We start from the raw sequence: 13,027 nt of genomic DNA, 5'->3' as shown, positions 1-13,027 counted from the left end.
TTAAGTAATGTACACCCATTTTTCTTCTAACTCTGCATAGCCCCACAGTGTTAAATGTAGTGTTTTTAGGTATGCACATATAGGGGAGGAAAACAGTTGTTTTTTGGTGCATGTTAAGTAATGAACGCCCAACGGATGATATTCAGTTGTTCTTCAGATGAGCATGAGTGCCGCAGGTGCCTGTTACTTATCACGCCCAAATGCCCTGGATTTAGACACATAAATCGACTAAGCCTGTGCGAAGTATTGGGCATGCTGCCGCAGCCCGAATTTGGGCAGATTTCTGTTCACAACCTCAGGAAGCTGTAAGCAGATCTAATGGGCGCTCACGGCACATGCGCCCAATGCCAAAGCGACTGTATATTCCCCGTCAGGGACACACCACTACTTGCAGTCGCTCTAAACCAATTGAATTTCCCCCTTAGCATTATTAACTGTCTCAGAAATCTGAATGGGGAGCTTGGTGTATTGGGTGTGATGAGGGTCAGTTAAACAATTCATTGCCTTACGTAATGATACCCATTTAAAAAATTGTGTCTGAAATGCTATAGTGCTTTGGTTAATAAAAGTACTGAATGAAAAAACCCCATCAAACCAACTTAATAATATTGGATATGGCAGAAAAACCCTTGAGAGCCTGATATTAGTTTGGTGCCTGAAAAGGAAGCAGTCCAATGCGTAAGATAATAATACGAATAAAAGTCGGCACAGATGTACCAAGAGATTAGTGACAACTGGACCACCACTATTTTACCACATTGCAGCATTCATGATCATGAGTTAGGTTTCTGTTTTGTATAACAGTGCCATTAGCGCAATAATTAATTGAATGGTTTTGCTTGTAGTACCCCTATTGGCCACTTGGTGGAATCTTACACCACATACCCATATTATATTAATTCCTAAGATTCAACACACCACTGTGTGGTGAGACAGCAACCCTCTTCTCTCGTCAACCCTGTTTTTAACAAATAAGTAAAAAAATGCTGTGTGCTTCCCCTCCTAAAATCATTAACTAGCCCCATGCTAGTCAGTCTTGAACTGAATCCTCTATATACAATGCCTTCATGAATTAGGGAGGTTGGAGTTAAAACAGGAGCACATGTCCATCTCAAATACTACAAGACCTGGGCTAAGCAGAACTGGGGCTCTTTTTGGCATGGCTGTAACTAGGGGGACACTGTGGCATCTGGGTGTGGCTTGCAGGGTGCATGGTACTGCACCCTGGACTCTAGAAGGATACCTGAGAGCTGCGTTCACATTTCTTTTCTTTTATTTATACTGTGTTCCTACTGACCTTGAGGTTTATTGCTTGCTGTTAATGTCAAATAATTCAAACCTGCTCTGCTCTATATTAGTTGTTCCTGGGTAACTCTGGCATCTGTAGGTTATTAGCCTTTTTGTCATGTGGCCTAGACCATCTGCTTTTGGAATTACATGAAACTCATTTTCTATATATGTTGCATTTGTCATGCACTTAGTATTGAGAACCATCTGTGAGATGTCCACTCCTGTACAATGGTGGGTTAATGTGCTGTACTAAAGTGAATCTGCCTGACATTATGTTGTACGTCTATCTAGAAGAAACGTTTTTTATGTTTAATCTATGATTGTTGCAGTTTGGAGATAATAATGGTTACAGGAACGATAGTAGTACTTAACCATGTGTGCCATACAATATAAAGAGCCGTCTTAACAGCAGTGTAGGTCCCTGGGCAAAGCAAAGCACTGGGGCCCCTACCCATCCTCCAGCAGTAGGGTAGGGGGGTACTATCAGCGGCAGCTTTGATGTGCCGCAGATGGTAGGGGGTGTTCTATCTTCTGCCCAGCATGTAGGACCTGGAGCAGTAATTTCTGCTAATTACTTCTTTAATGCACAGATGGAGGAGGATGGGGCGGGAGGGTGAACACTAAACTGTAAAATTGAGCATTGGGTCGAATGAAATGGCCCAGGTACATGACTTCCAGGGTGGTAGGAGGTGTTTAATATAGATATGAACTGAACATCCCCGAACTTCACTACCCGAGCCCGGATCCGAGTCAGGCTCGGGTTTTCCCGCCTGACTCGGAAACCAGAACGATGCAAAACGTCATTATCCCGCTGTCGGATTCTCACTGGGTTTGGATTCCATATAAGGTGCCGCACGTCGCCACCATTTTCACTCCGGCATCTGAGAGTGTAGCGAGAGGACGTGTCTCCGTCCTCAGTGTCCTTCAGTGTCCTGCATCAGTACAGTGGTAGTGTCTTGTGCTGCATCAGTCCAGTCACACTGGTGGTGTCCTCTGCTGCCATATGTCCAGTGCTGCTGTATAAGTCCAGTCCAGTGGTGCTGTCTTGTGCTGCATCAGTTCAGTGGTAGTGTCTTGTGCTGCATCAGTCCAGTCACAGTGGTGGTGTCCTCTGCTGCCATATGTCCAGTGCTGCTGTATAAGTCCAGTCCATTGCAGCGGTGCTGTGTTGTCCTGCATAAGTACAGTGGTAGTGTCTTGTGCTGCATCAGTCCAGTCACAGTGGTGGTGTCCTCTGCTGCCATATGTCCAGTGCTGCTGTATAAGTCCAGTCCATTGCAGTGGTGCTGTGTTGTCCTGCATCAGTCCAGTGGTGGTGTCCATGTGCTGCTGTATATGTCCAGTGGTACCGCCGTATATGTCCAGTGGTACTGCCGTATATGTCCAGTGGTACTGCCATATAATTCCAGTGATACTGCCGTATATGCCGTTTACTGCCCTCTCCTTCTGCAAATCCTTCACTCTCTTTGTCTGCGTGATACTGCCCTCTCCTGGCTGTCCTCCTACCTCTCTGATCGTTCCTTCTCTGTCTCCTCTCATGATCAGGGCCGGTTCAGGGGCTTTTTGCGCCCCGGGCGGCAATAGAAGGCGTGGCTTCATACAGGGGGCGTGGTCAGTTACGCCCCCTGTACAGTAGTAGAACCGCTGAAATTATGTGCGGTGCGCGATGACGTCATTGCGCACCTCACAGCAAAGGTCCTCTCCACGAAGGAAAACTAGACGCTACGCATCTAGTTCCCTTCGTGGAGAGGACCTTTGCTGTGCGGTGCGCGATGACATAAACGCGCACTGCACATCATTACAGTAAAGGTCCTCTCCCCAAAGGGAAACTAGACGCGTAGCGTCTAGTTTCCCTTCACAGCAGCGGATCTTGCCATGGTGCGGCGCACTCCGGAAGGCGACGGCGCCCTCCGGAAGGCGACGGCGCCCTCCGGAAGGCGGCGCCCCGGGCAAAAGTCCTGCTTGCCCTTGGCAAGATCCGCTACTGCTCATGATGCTACCCCCCCCCCCCACTTCCACTAACTGTTGGTGTCCCCCAAGGCTCTGTTCTTGGTCCTCTCCTTTTCTCACTCTATACGTCCTCTTTAGGTGAACTCATTAGTTCTTTTAACTTCCAATACCACCTCTATGCTAATAACACAAATCTACCTCTCCTCCCCTGACCTCTCCCCCGCTCTCCTCACTCCTCATCTCCAACTGTCTTTCTGCTATCTCTTCCTGGATGTCCCAGTGCTTTTTTAAACTCAACATGTCTAAGACTGAGCTGATCATCTTCCCACCCTCCCGCACAACCTCACCTCCCACAATCTCATTATCCATTGATGGCACGACTATCTCCTCTAGCCCCCAGGTACGCTGTCTTGGCGTAATCCTTGACTCCTCCCTCTCATTCAAACCACACATTAAGCACCTCTCACAAACCTGTCATCTTCATCTCAAAAACATTTCCAGAATCAGACCTTTTCTCACCCAGGATGCCACTAAGATCATTATTCACTCACTGATTATTTCCAGACTGGACTACTGTAATCTCCTCCTAACTGGCCTCCCTGACAATTACCTCGCTCCACTCCAAACTATCCTCAATGCTGCTGCCCAGCTCATCTTCCTCACCAAATGCACTATGTCCACCTCCCCTCTCCTAGAAGCTCTTCGCTGGCTTCCTTTCCCTTTCAGAATCCAATTCAAACATCTCACACTCACTTATAAAGCCCTCACTCACTCCTCTCCCATTTACATCTCTGACCTTATCTCCCTTTACTCTCCCACCCGTCCTCTTCGCTCTGCTAATGCACGCCGACACTCCTGTCTTCTGATTACTGCCTCCCACTCCTATCTCCAAGATTTTTCATGTGTTGCACCCTTTCTCTGGAATTCTCTACCTCTCCCCCTCAGACTCTCCACCTCTCTACAAAACTTCAAACGGGCTCTTAAGACCCGCTTCTTTACCAAACCCAGCCAAATCTCATCCTAACCCTCTGTTCCACGCTCTCTATGTACCCCATCTGTGTCACCCCTGTCTGTCCAACCCTCCCCTTAGAACAGGGGTGTCAAAGACAAGGCCCGCGGGCCAAATCCGGCCCGCCAGACCTCGTCTGATGGCCCGCGGTGCCGCCGCCATGAAACCCCCTTCTCCCGAGTGCCCAGCTCGGGGGGGGCGGGGTTTCGCGGAATGACGCGATTGCGTCGTGACGTCACGGCGCAAACGCGTCATTCAACGAAACCCCGTCGGAGGAGGGAGAAGGGAGCCGCGCAGACGAGGAGGGAGAGGCGGCTGAAGAGCGGCGAGAACCGCTTCAAATGTAAGTCAGCCCCTCTCCCTTCCTCTCTTTCTCTCTCTCTCTCCCTCCTTCCACCACCTGCCACAATGTGTAAAATGGGGACCTGTGCCTGCCACAATGTGTAAAATGGGGACCTGTGCCTGCCACAATGTGTAAAATGGGGACCTGTGCCTGCCACAATGTGTAAAATGGGGACCTGTGCCTGCCGCAATGTGTAAAATGGGGACCTGTACCTGCCGCTATGTGTAAAATGGGGACCTGTGCCTGCCACAATGTGTAAAATGGGGACCTGTACCTGCCGCAATGTGTAAAATGGGGACCTGTGCCTGCCGCAATGTGTAAAATGGGGACCTGTGCCTGCCACAATGTGTAAAATGGGGACCTGTACCTGCCGCAATGTGTAAAATGGGGACCTGTGCCTGCCGCAATGTGTAAAATGGGGACCTGTACCTGCCGCTATGTGTAAAATGGGGACCTGTACCTGCCACAATGTGTAAAATGGGGACCTGTACCTGCCGCTATGTGTAAAATGGGGACCTGTGCCTGCCGCAATGTGTAAAATGGGGACCTGTACCTGCCGCAATGTGTAAAATGGGGACCTGTGCCTGCCGCAATGTGTAAAATGGGGACCTGTGCCTGCCACAATGTGTAAAATGGGGACCTGTACCTGCCGCAATGTGTAAAATGGGGACCTGTGCCTGCCACAATGTGTAAAATGGGGACCTGTACCTGCCGCTATGTGTAAAATGGGGACCTGTGCACTATAAAAGGGGGCACATGGCTGGGCACTATAAAAGGGGGCACATGGCTGGGCACTTTAAAAGGGGGCAGATGGCTGGGCACATATAAGGCAGGTGGAGCGGTAAATTTTGGATATACTGACCTACAGATACAACCGGCCCTTTGATGGGGACCAAACTGCTGATGCGGCCCCCGATGAATTTGAGTTTGACACCCCTGCCTTAGAATGTAAGCTCTCACGAGTAGGGCCCTCTTCCCTCATGTGCTTATCCTTTTCTTACTTTAATAATCCTCAACTGCCCAAATCCCGCAGTTTTGTGGCCACCTTGGAACTTATCTCTGTCGTTTACTAGTGTAGTTATGCTTAGTTACCCTGTACTTGTCCTATATTGTCTTCAACTGTAAGTCACTGTCTTCCTGTTTTGATTATGTGCATATGTACTCTGTAATTGGGCGCTGCGGAACACTTGTGGCGCCATATAAATAAAGGATAATAATAATAATATGTCCACTGGTACTGCCATATAATTCCAGTGATACTGCCATATATGTCCAGAGGTACTGCCGTATAAATCCAGTGATACTGCCGTATACAGTATGTCCAGTGGTACTGACAAATAAACCGAGTGGTACTGGCATATAAATCCAGGGATACTGCCGTATAATTCCAGTGATACTGCCGTATAATTCCAGTGGTACTGGCGTATAAGTCCAGTGATACTGCCATATAAATCCAGTCCATTGCAGTGGTGCTGTGTTGTCCTGCATCAGTCCAGTTGTTATGTCCCTGTGCTGCTGTATATGTCCAGTGGTACTGCCGTATATGTCCAGTGGTACTGCCATATAATTTCAGTGATACTGCCGTATATGTCCAGTGGTACTGCCGTATAAATCCAGTCATACTGCCGTATACAGTATGTCCAGTGGTACTGACGTATAAACCCAGTGGTACTGGCGTATAAATTCAGTGATACTGCTGTATAATTCCAGTGATACTGCCGTATAATTCCGTGGTACTGGCATATAAATCCAGTGATACTACCACATAAATCCAGTCCAGTGGTACTGCTGTATAAGTCCAGAGGTACTACCGTATAATTCCAGATATACTACCGCATAATTCCAGTGATATTGCCGTATAATTCCAGTGGTACTGGCATATAAATCCAGTGATACCGACGTATAAATCCAGTCCAGTGGTACTGACGTATAAATCCAGTGGTACTGCCGTATAATTCCAGTGATGCTGCAGTATAATTCCAGTGATACTGCCGTATAATTCCAGTGGTACGGCCGAATAAATCCAGTGGTACTGCAGTATAATTCCAGTGATACTGCCGTATAATTCCAGTGGTACTGGCGTATAATTCCAGTGGTACTGGCATATAATTCAAGTGGTACTGGCGTATAAGTCCAGTGATACTGCTGTATAAATCCAGAAAAGTGGTACTGCCATATAAGTCCAATGGTACTGTCGTATAATTCCAGTGATACTGCCGTATAATTCCAGTGGTACTGGTGTATAAGTCCAGTCATACTGCCATATAAATCCAGTCCAGTGGTACTGCTGTATAATTCCATGATATTGCTGTATAATTCCAGTGGTACTGGCATATAAATCCAGTGATCCTGCCGTATAAATCCAGTCCAGTGGTACTGCCGTATAAGTCCAGTGGTACTGCTGTATAATTCCAGTGATACTGCAGTATATTTCCAGTGGTACTGGCGTATAAATCCATTGATCCTGCGTATAAATCCAGTCCAGTGGTACTGCCGTATAAATCCAGTGATACTGCCGTATATGTCCAGTGATACTGCCGTATAATTCCAGTGGTACTGGCGTATAAATCCAGTAATACTGCCGTATAAATCCAGTCCAGTTATACTGCCATATAATTCCAGTGGTACTGGCGTATAATTCCACTGATACTGCAGTATAAATCCAGTCCAGTGGTGCTGCCATTTAAGTTCAGTGGTGCTGTCCTGTGCTGTATATTATTTACTCCAAATAAAGGGGTTATTAATATTTAATCCAAATAATTTTCACAGGGTTTTCCCTGTGTGGTGTAGAGGTACGCTCTCCTGTACCGAATATTGTTATATAACTCCAGAAAAATAATGCAGAACAAAAATTTGGAGGATAAAAAAGGGAAAGATCAAGAACCACTTTCTCCTAGTGCTGAAGCTGCTGCCACTAGTCATAACATAGACGATGAAATGCCATCAACGTTGTCTGCCAAGGCTGATGTCCAATGTTATAGCAGAGGGCATGTAAAACCCAAAAAGCCAAAGTTCAGTAAAAAGACCCTAAAAAATAAATTGAAATGGTCTGAGGAGAAACGTACACTTGCCAATATGCCATTTACGACATGGAACGGCAAGGAATGGCTAAGGCCCTGGCCAGTGGCGTAACTACTGCCCCCGCAGTCCTCGCGGTGGCTTGGGGGAGAGGGGCTGCTAGGGCGCCGCCACTAATTTAGAGTAGGGATGAGCGGGTTCGGTTCCTCGGAATCCGAACCCGCCCGAACTTCAGTTTTTTTTACACGGGGCCGAGCGACTCGGATCTTCCCGCCTTGCTCGGTTAACCCGAGCGCGCCCGAACGTCATCATCCCGCTGTCGGATTCTCGCGAGGCTCGGATTCTATCGCGAGACTCGGATTCTATATAAGGAGCCGCGCGTCGCCGCCATTTTCACACGTGCATTGAGATTCATAGGGAGAGGACGTGGCTGGCGTCCTCTCCGTTTATAGAGAAGAGAGTGAGACAGTAGAGAGAGACACAGTAGTAATTTTGGGGAGCATTAGGAGGAGTACTAGTAGTTACTTGCTGAAGTGATAGATAGTGTGACTGTATTATCTGACTTGTGGGGGAGACACTGACAGTGGGGAGCAGTTAGAGTCTGAGAGCAGGACTCAGGAGTACATATAACGTACAGTGCACACTTTTGCTGCCAGAGTGCCACACTGCCATTGTGACCACACTGACCACCAGTATAATATATATTGTGATTGTCTGCTTAGGAGTACTACTTGCAAGTTGCTGATAGTGTGACCAGTGACCTGACCACCAGTTTAATAATCACCACCAGTGAGTTTAATATATATATATATATATATATATATATATATATATATATGGAGTAAAAAGGTTCTCATGGGAGCCAATCAGCCTTTAGATTAATAATATTTAACAATATTTAAAAGGTTTTTATTTATACACAAATAAAAGGTACTTGTAACCTAAAAATTCGACATTGATACAATTGTCTAAAAATTCAGTAAAACGATTTCACAATCTTATACATAGACATTTTTAGTTGATATGAGGAATTTATAGTCAGGTAATCACAATCAGAACTTGAAAAGGACGTGTATCCAACCAGATGCTTGTGGTGGTGACTTCGCAGTATTGGGTCAAAAAAGTCACCACCACAAGCAGAGGGTATTTCTTATTGGTTTGAGACTAGTGGTAAAGCGCAGAAAAGGGTTACCTCTTGTTTTGTAATATATATATATATATATATATATATAATTGTATATAATATATATATAATATTGTATACCACCTACCCGTGTTTTTTTTTTTTTTTCTTCTTTATACATACTACTATAGTAGCGTACTGTAGCAGTCTGCGGTGCTGCTGAGCTGACAGTGTCCAGCAGGTCCGTCATCAGTCATTACATAATAAATATATATACCTGTCCGGCTGCAGTACTAGTGATATTATATATATATATATTGATTTCATCTCATTATCATACAGTCTATATTAGCAGCAGACACAGTACGGTAGTCCACGGCTGTAGCTACCTCTGTGTCGGCAGTCGCTCGTCCATCCATAATTGTATACCACCTACCCGTGGTTTTTTTTTTTCTTTCTTCTTTATACATACTACTATAGTAGCTTACTGTAGCAGTCTGCGGTGCTGCTGAGCTGACAGTGTCCAGCAGGTCCATCATCAGTCATTACATAATAAATATATATACCTGTCCGGCTGCAGTACTAGTGATATTATATATATATATATATATATTGATTTCATCTCATTATCATCCAGTCTATATTAGCAGCAGACACAGTACGGTAGTCCACGGCTGTAGCTACCTCTGTGTCGGCAGTCGCTCGTCCATCCATAATTGTATACCACCTACCCGTGGTTTTTTTTTTTTTCTTATTTATACATACTACTATAGTAGCTTACTGTAGCAGTCTGCGGTGCTGCTGAGCTGACAGTGTCCAGCAGGTCCGTCATCAGTCATTACATAATAAATATATCTACCTGTCCGGCTGCAGTACTAGTGATATTATATATATATATATATATATATATATATATATTGATTTCATCTCATTATCATCCAGTCTATATTAGCAGCAGACACAGTACGGTAGTCCACGGCTGTAGCTCCCTCTGTGTCGGCAGTCGCTCGTCCATCCATAATTGTATACCACCTACCCGTGGTTTTTTTTTCTTTCTTATTTATACATACTACTATAGTAGCTTACTGTAGCAGTCTGCGGTGCTGCTGAGCTGACAGTGTCCAGCAGGTCCGTCATCAGTCATTACATAATAAATATGTCTACCTGTCCGGCTGCAGTACTAGTGTGATATAATATATATTGATTTCATCTCATTATCATCCAGTCTATATTAGCAGCAGACACAGTACGGTAGTCCACGGCTGTAGCTACCTCTGTGTCGCCAGTCGCTTGTCCATCCATAATTGTATACCACCTACCCGTGGTTTTTTTTTTCTTTCTTCTTTATACATACTACTATAGTAGCTTACTGTAGCAGTCTGCGGTGCTGCTGAGCTGACAGTGTCCAGCAGGTCCGTCATCAGTCATTACATAATAAATATATCTACCTGTCCGGCTGCAGTACTAGTGTGATATAATATATATTGATTTCATCTCATTATCATCCAGTCTATATTAGCAGCAGACACAGTACGGTAGTCCACGGCTGTAGCTACCTCTGTGTCGGCAGTCGCTCGTCCATCCATAATTGTATACCACCTACCCGTGGTTTTTTTTTTTCTTTCTTCTTTATACATACTACTATAGTAGCTTACTGTAGCAGTCTGCGGTGCTGCTGAGCTGACAGTGTCCAGCAGGTCCGTCATCAGTCATTACATAATAAATATATCTACCTGTCCGGCTGCAGTACTAGTGTGATATAATATATATTGATTTCATCTCATTATCATCCAGTCTATATTAGCAGCAGACACAGTACGGTAGTCCACGGCTGTAGCTACCTCTGTGTCTTTTAGTTGTGCCTATTAAAATATGGAGAACAAAAATGTTGAGGTTCCAAAATTAGGGAAAGATCAAGATCCACTTCCACCTCGTGCTGAAGCTGCTGCCACTAGTCATGGCCGAGACGATGAAATGCCAGCAACGTCGTCTGCCAAGGCCGATGCCCAATGTCATAGTACGGAGCATGTAAAATCCAAAACACCAAATATCAGTAAAAAAAGGACTCCAAAATCTAAAATAAAATTGTCGGAGGAGAAGCGTAAACTTGCCAATATGCCATTTACCACACGGAGTGGCAAGGAACGGCTGAGGCCCTGGCCTATGTTCATGGCTAGTGGTTCAGCTTTACATGAGGATGGAAGCACTCAGCCTCTCGCTAGAAAACTGAAAAGACTCAAGCTGGCAAAAGCACCGCAAAGAACTGTGCGTTCTTCGAAATCCCAAATCCACAAGGAGAGTCCAATTGTGTCGGTTGCGATGCCTGACCTTCCCAACACTGGACGTGAAGAGCATGCGCCTTCCACCATTTGCACGCTCCCTGCAAGTGCTGGAAGGAGCACCCGCAGTCCAGTTCCTGATAGTCAGATTGAAGATGTCAGTGTTGAAGTACACCAGGATGAGGAGGATATGGGTGTTGCTGGCGCTGGGGAGGAAATTGACAAGGAGGATTCTGATGGTGAGGTGGTTTGTTTAAGTCAGGCACCCGGGGAGACACCTGTTGTCCGTGGGAGGAATAGGGCCGTTGACATGCCTGGTGAAAATACCAAAAAAATCAGCTCTTCGGTGTGGAAGTATTTCACCAGAAATGCGGACAACATTTGTCAAGCCGTGTGTTGCCTTTGTCAAGCTGTAATAAGTAGGGGTAAGGACGTTAACCACCTCGGAACATCCTCCCTTATACGTCACCTGCAGCGCATTCATAATAAGTCAGTGACAAGTTCAAAAACTTTGGGCGACAGCGGAAGCAGTCCACTGACCAGTAAATCCCTTCCTCTTGTAACCAAGCTCACGCAAACCACCCCACCAACTCCCTCAGTGTCAATTTCCTCCTTCCCCAGGAATGCCAATAGTCCTGCAGGCCATGTCACTGGCAATTCTGACGAGTCCTCTCCTGCCTGGGATTCCTCCGATGCATCCTTGCGTGTAACACCTACTGCTGCTGGCGCTGCTGTTGTTGCTGCTGGGAGTCGATGGTCATCCCAGAGGGGAAGTCGTAAGCCCACTTTTACTACTTCCACCAAGCAATTGACTGTCCAACAGTCCTTTGCGAGGAAGATGAAATATCACAGCAGTCATCCTGTTGCAAAGCGGATAACTGAGGCCTTGACAACTATGTTGGTGTTAGACGTGCGTCCGGTATCCGCCGTTAGTTCACAGGGAACTAGACAATTTCTTGAGGTAGTGTGCCCCCGTTACCAAATACCATCTAGGTTCCATTTCTCTAGGCAGGCGATACCGAGAATGTACACGGACGTCAGAAAAAGACTCACCAGTGTCCTAAAAAATGCAGTTGTACCCAATGTCCACTTAACCACGGACATGTGGACAAGTGGAGCAGGGCAGGGTCAGGACTATATGACTGTGACAGCCCACTGGGTAGATGTATGGACTCCCGCCGCAAGAACAGCAGCGGCGGCACCAGTAGCAGCATCTCGCAAACGCCAACTCTTTCCTAGGCAGGCTACGCTTTGTATCACCGGTTTCCAGAATACGCACACAGCTGAAAACCTCTTACGGCAACTGAGGAAGATCATCGCGGAATGGCTTACCCCAATTGGACTCTCCTGTGGATTTGTGGCATCGGACAACGCCAGCAATATTGTGTGTGCATTAAATATGGGCAAATTCCAGCACGTCCCATGTTTTGCACATACCTTGAATTTGGTGGTGCAGAATTTTTTAAAAAACGACAGGGGCGTGCAAGAGATGCTGTCGGTGGCCAGAAGAATTGCGGGACACTTTCGGCGTACAGGCACCACGTACAGAAGACTGGAGCACCACCAAAAACGCCTGAACCTGCCCTGCCATCATCTGAAGCAAGAAGTGGTAACGAGGTGGAATTCAACCCTCTATATGCTTCAGAGGTTGGAGGAGCAGCAAAAGGCCATTCAAGCCTATACAATTGAGCACGATATAGGAGGTGGAATGTACCTGTCTCAAGCGCAGTGGAGAATGATTTCAACGTTGTGCAAGGTTCTGCAACCTTTTGAACTTGCCACACGTGAAGTCAGTTCAGACACTGCCAGCCTGAGTCAGGTCATTCCCCTCATCAGGCTTTTGCAGAAGAAGCTGGAGGCATTGAAGGAGGAGCTAAAAGGGAGCGATTCCGCTAGGCATGTGGGACTTGTGGATGGAGCCCTTAATTCGCTTAACAAGGATTCACGGGTGGTCAATCTGTTGAAATCAGAGCACTACATTTTGGCCACCGTGCTCGATCCTAGATTTAAAACCT

General features: G+C 46.3%; 1 protein-coding gene across 1 annotated transcript in view; it reads right to left on the bottom strand.

Moving 5' to 3' along the window:
• Positions 1-13,027, bottom strand: part of LOC134958734 (cytosolic carboxypeptidase 6-like) — a 604,642-nt gene that overhangs the window by 35,692 nt on the left and 555,923 nt on the right. The gene's annotated exons all lie outside the window — the stretch shown is intronic.

Source organism: Pseudophryne corroboree, chromosome 9 (assembly GCF_028390025.1).
Source record: "Pseudophryne corroboree isolate aPseCor3 chromosome 9, aPseCor3.hap2, whole genome shotgun sequence".
Taxonomy (NCBI): domain Eukaryota; kingdom Metazoa; phylum Chordata; class Amphibia; order Anura; family Myobatrachidae; genus Pseudophryne; species Pseudophryne corroboree.
This window is presented reverse-complemented; position numbering and strand designations above follow the sequence as displayed.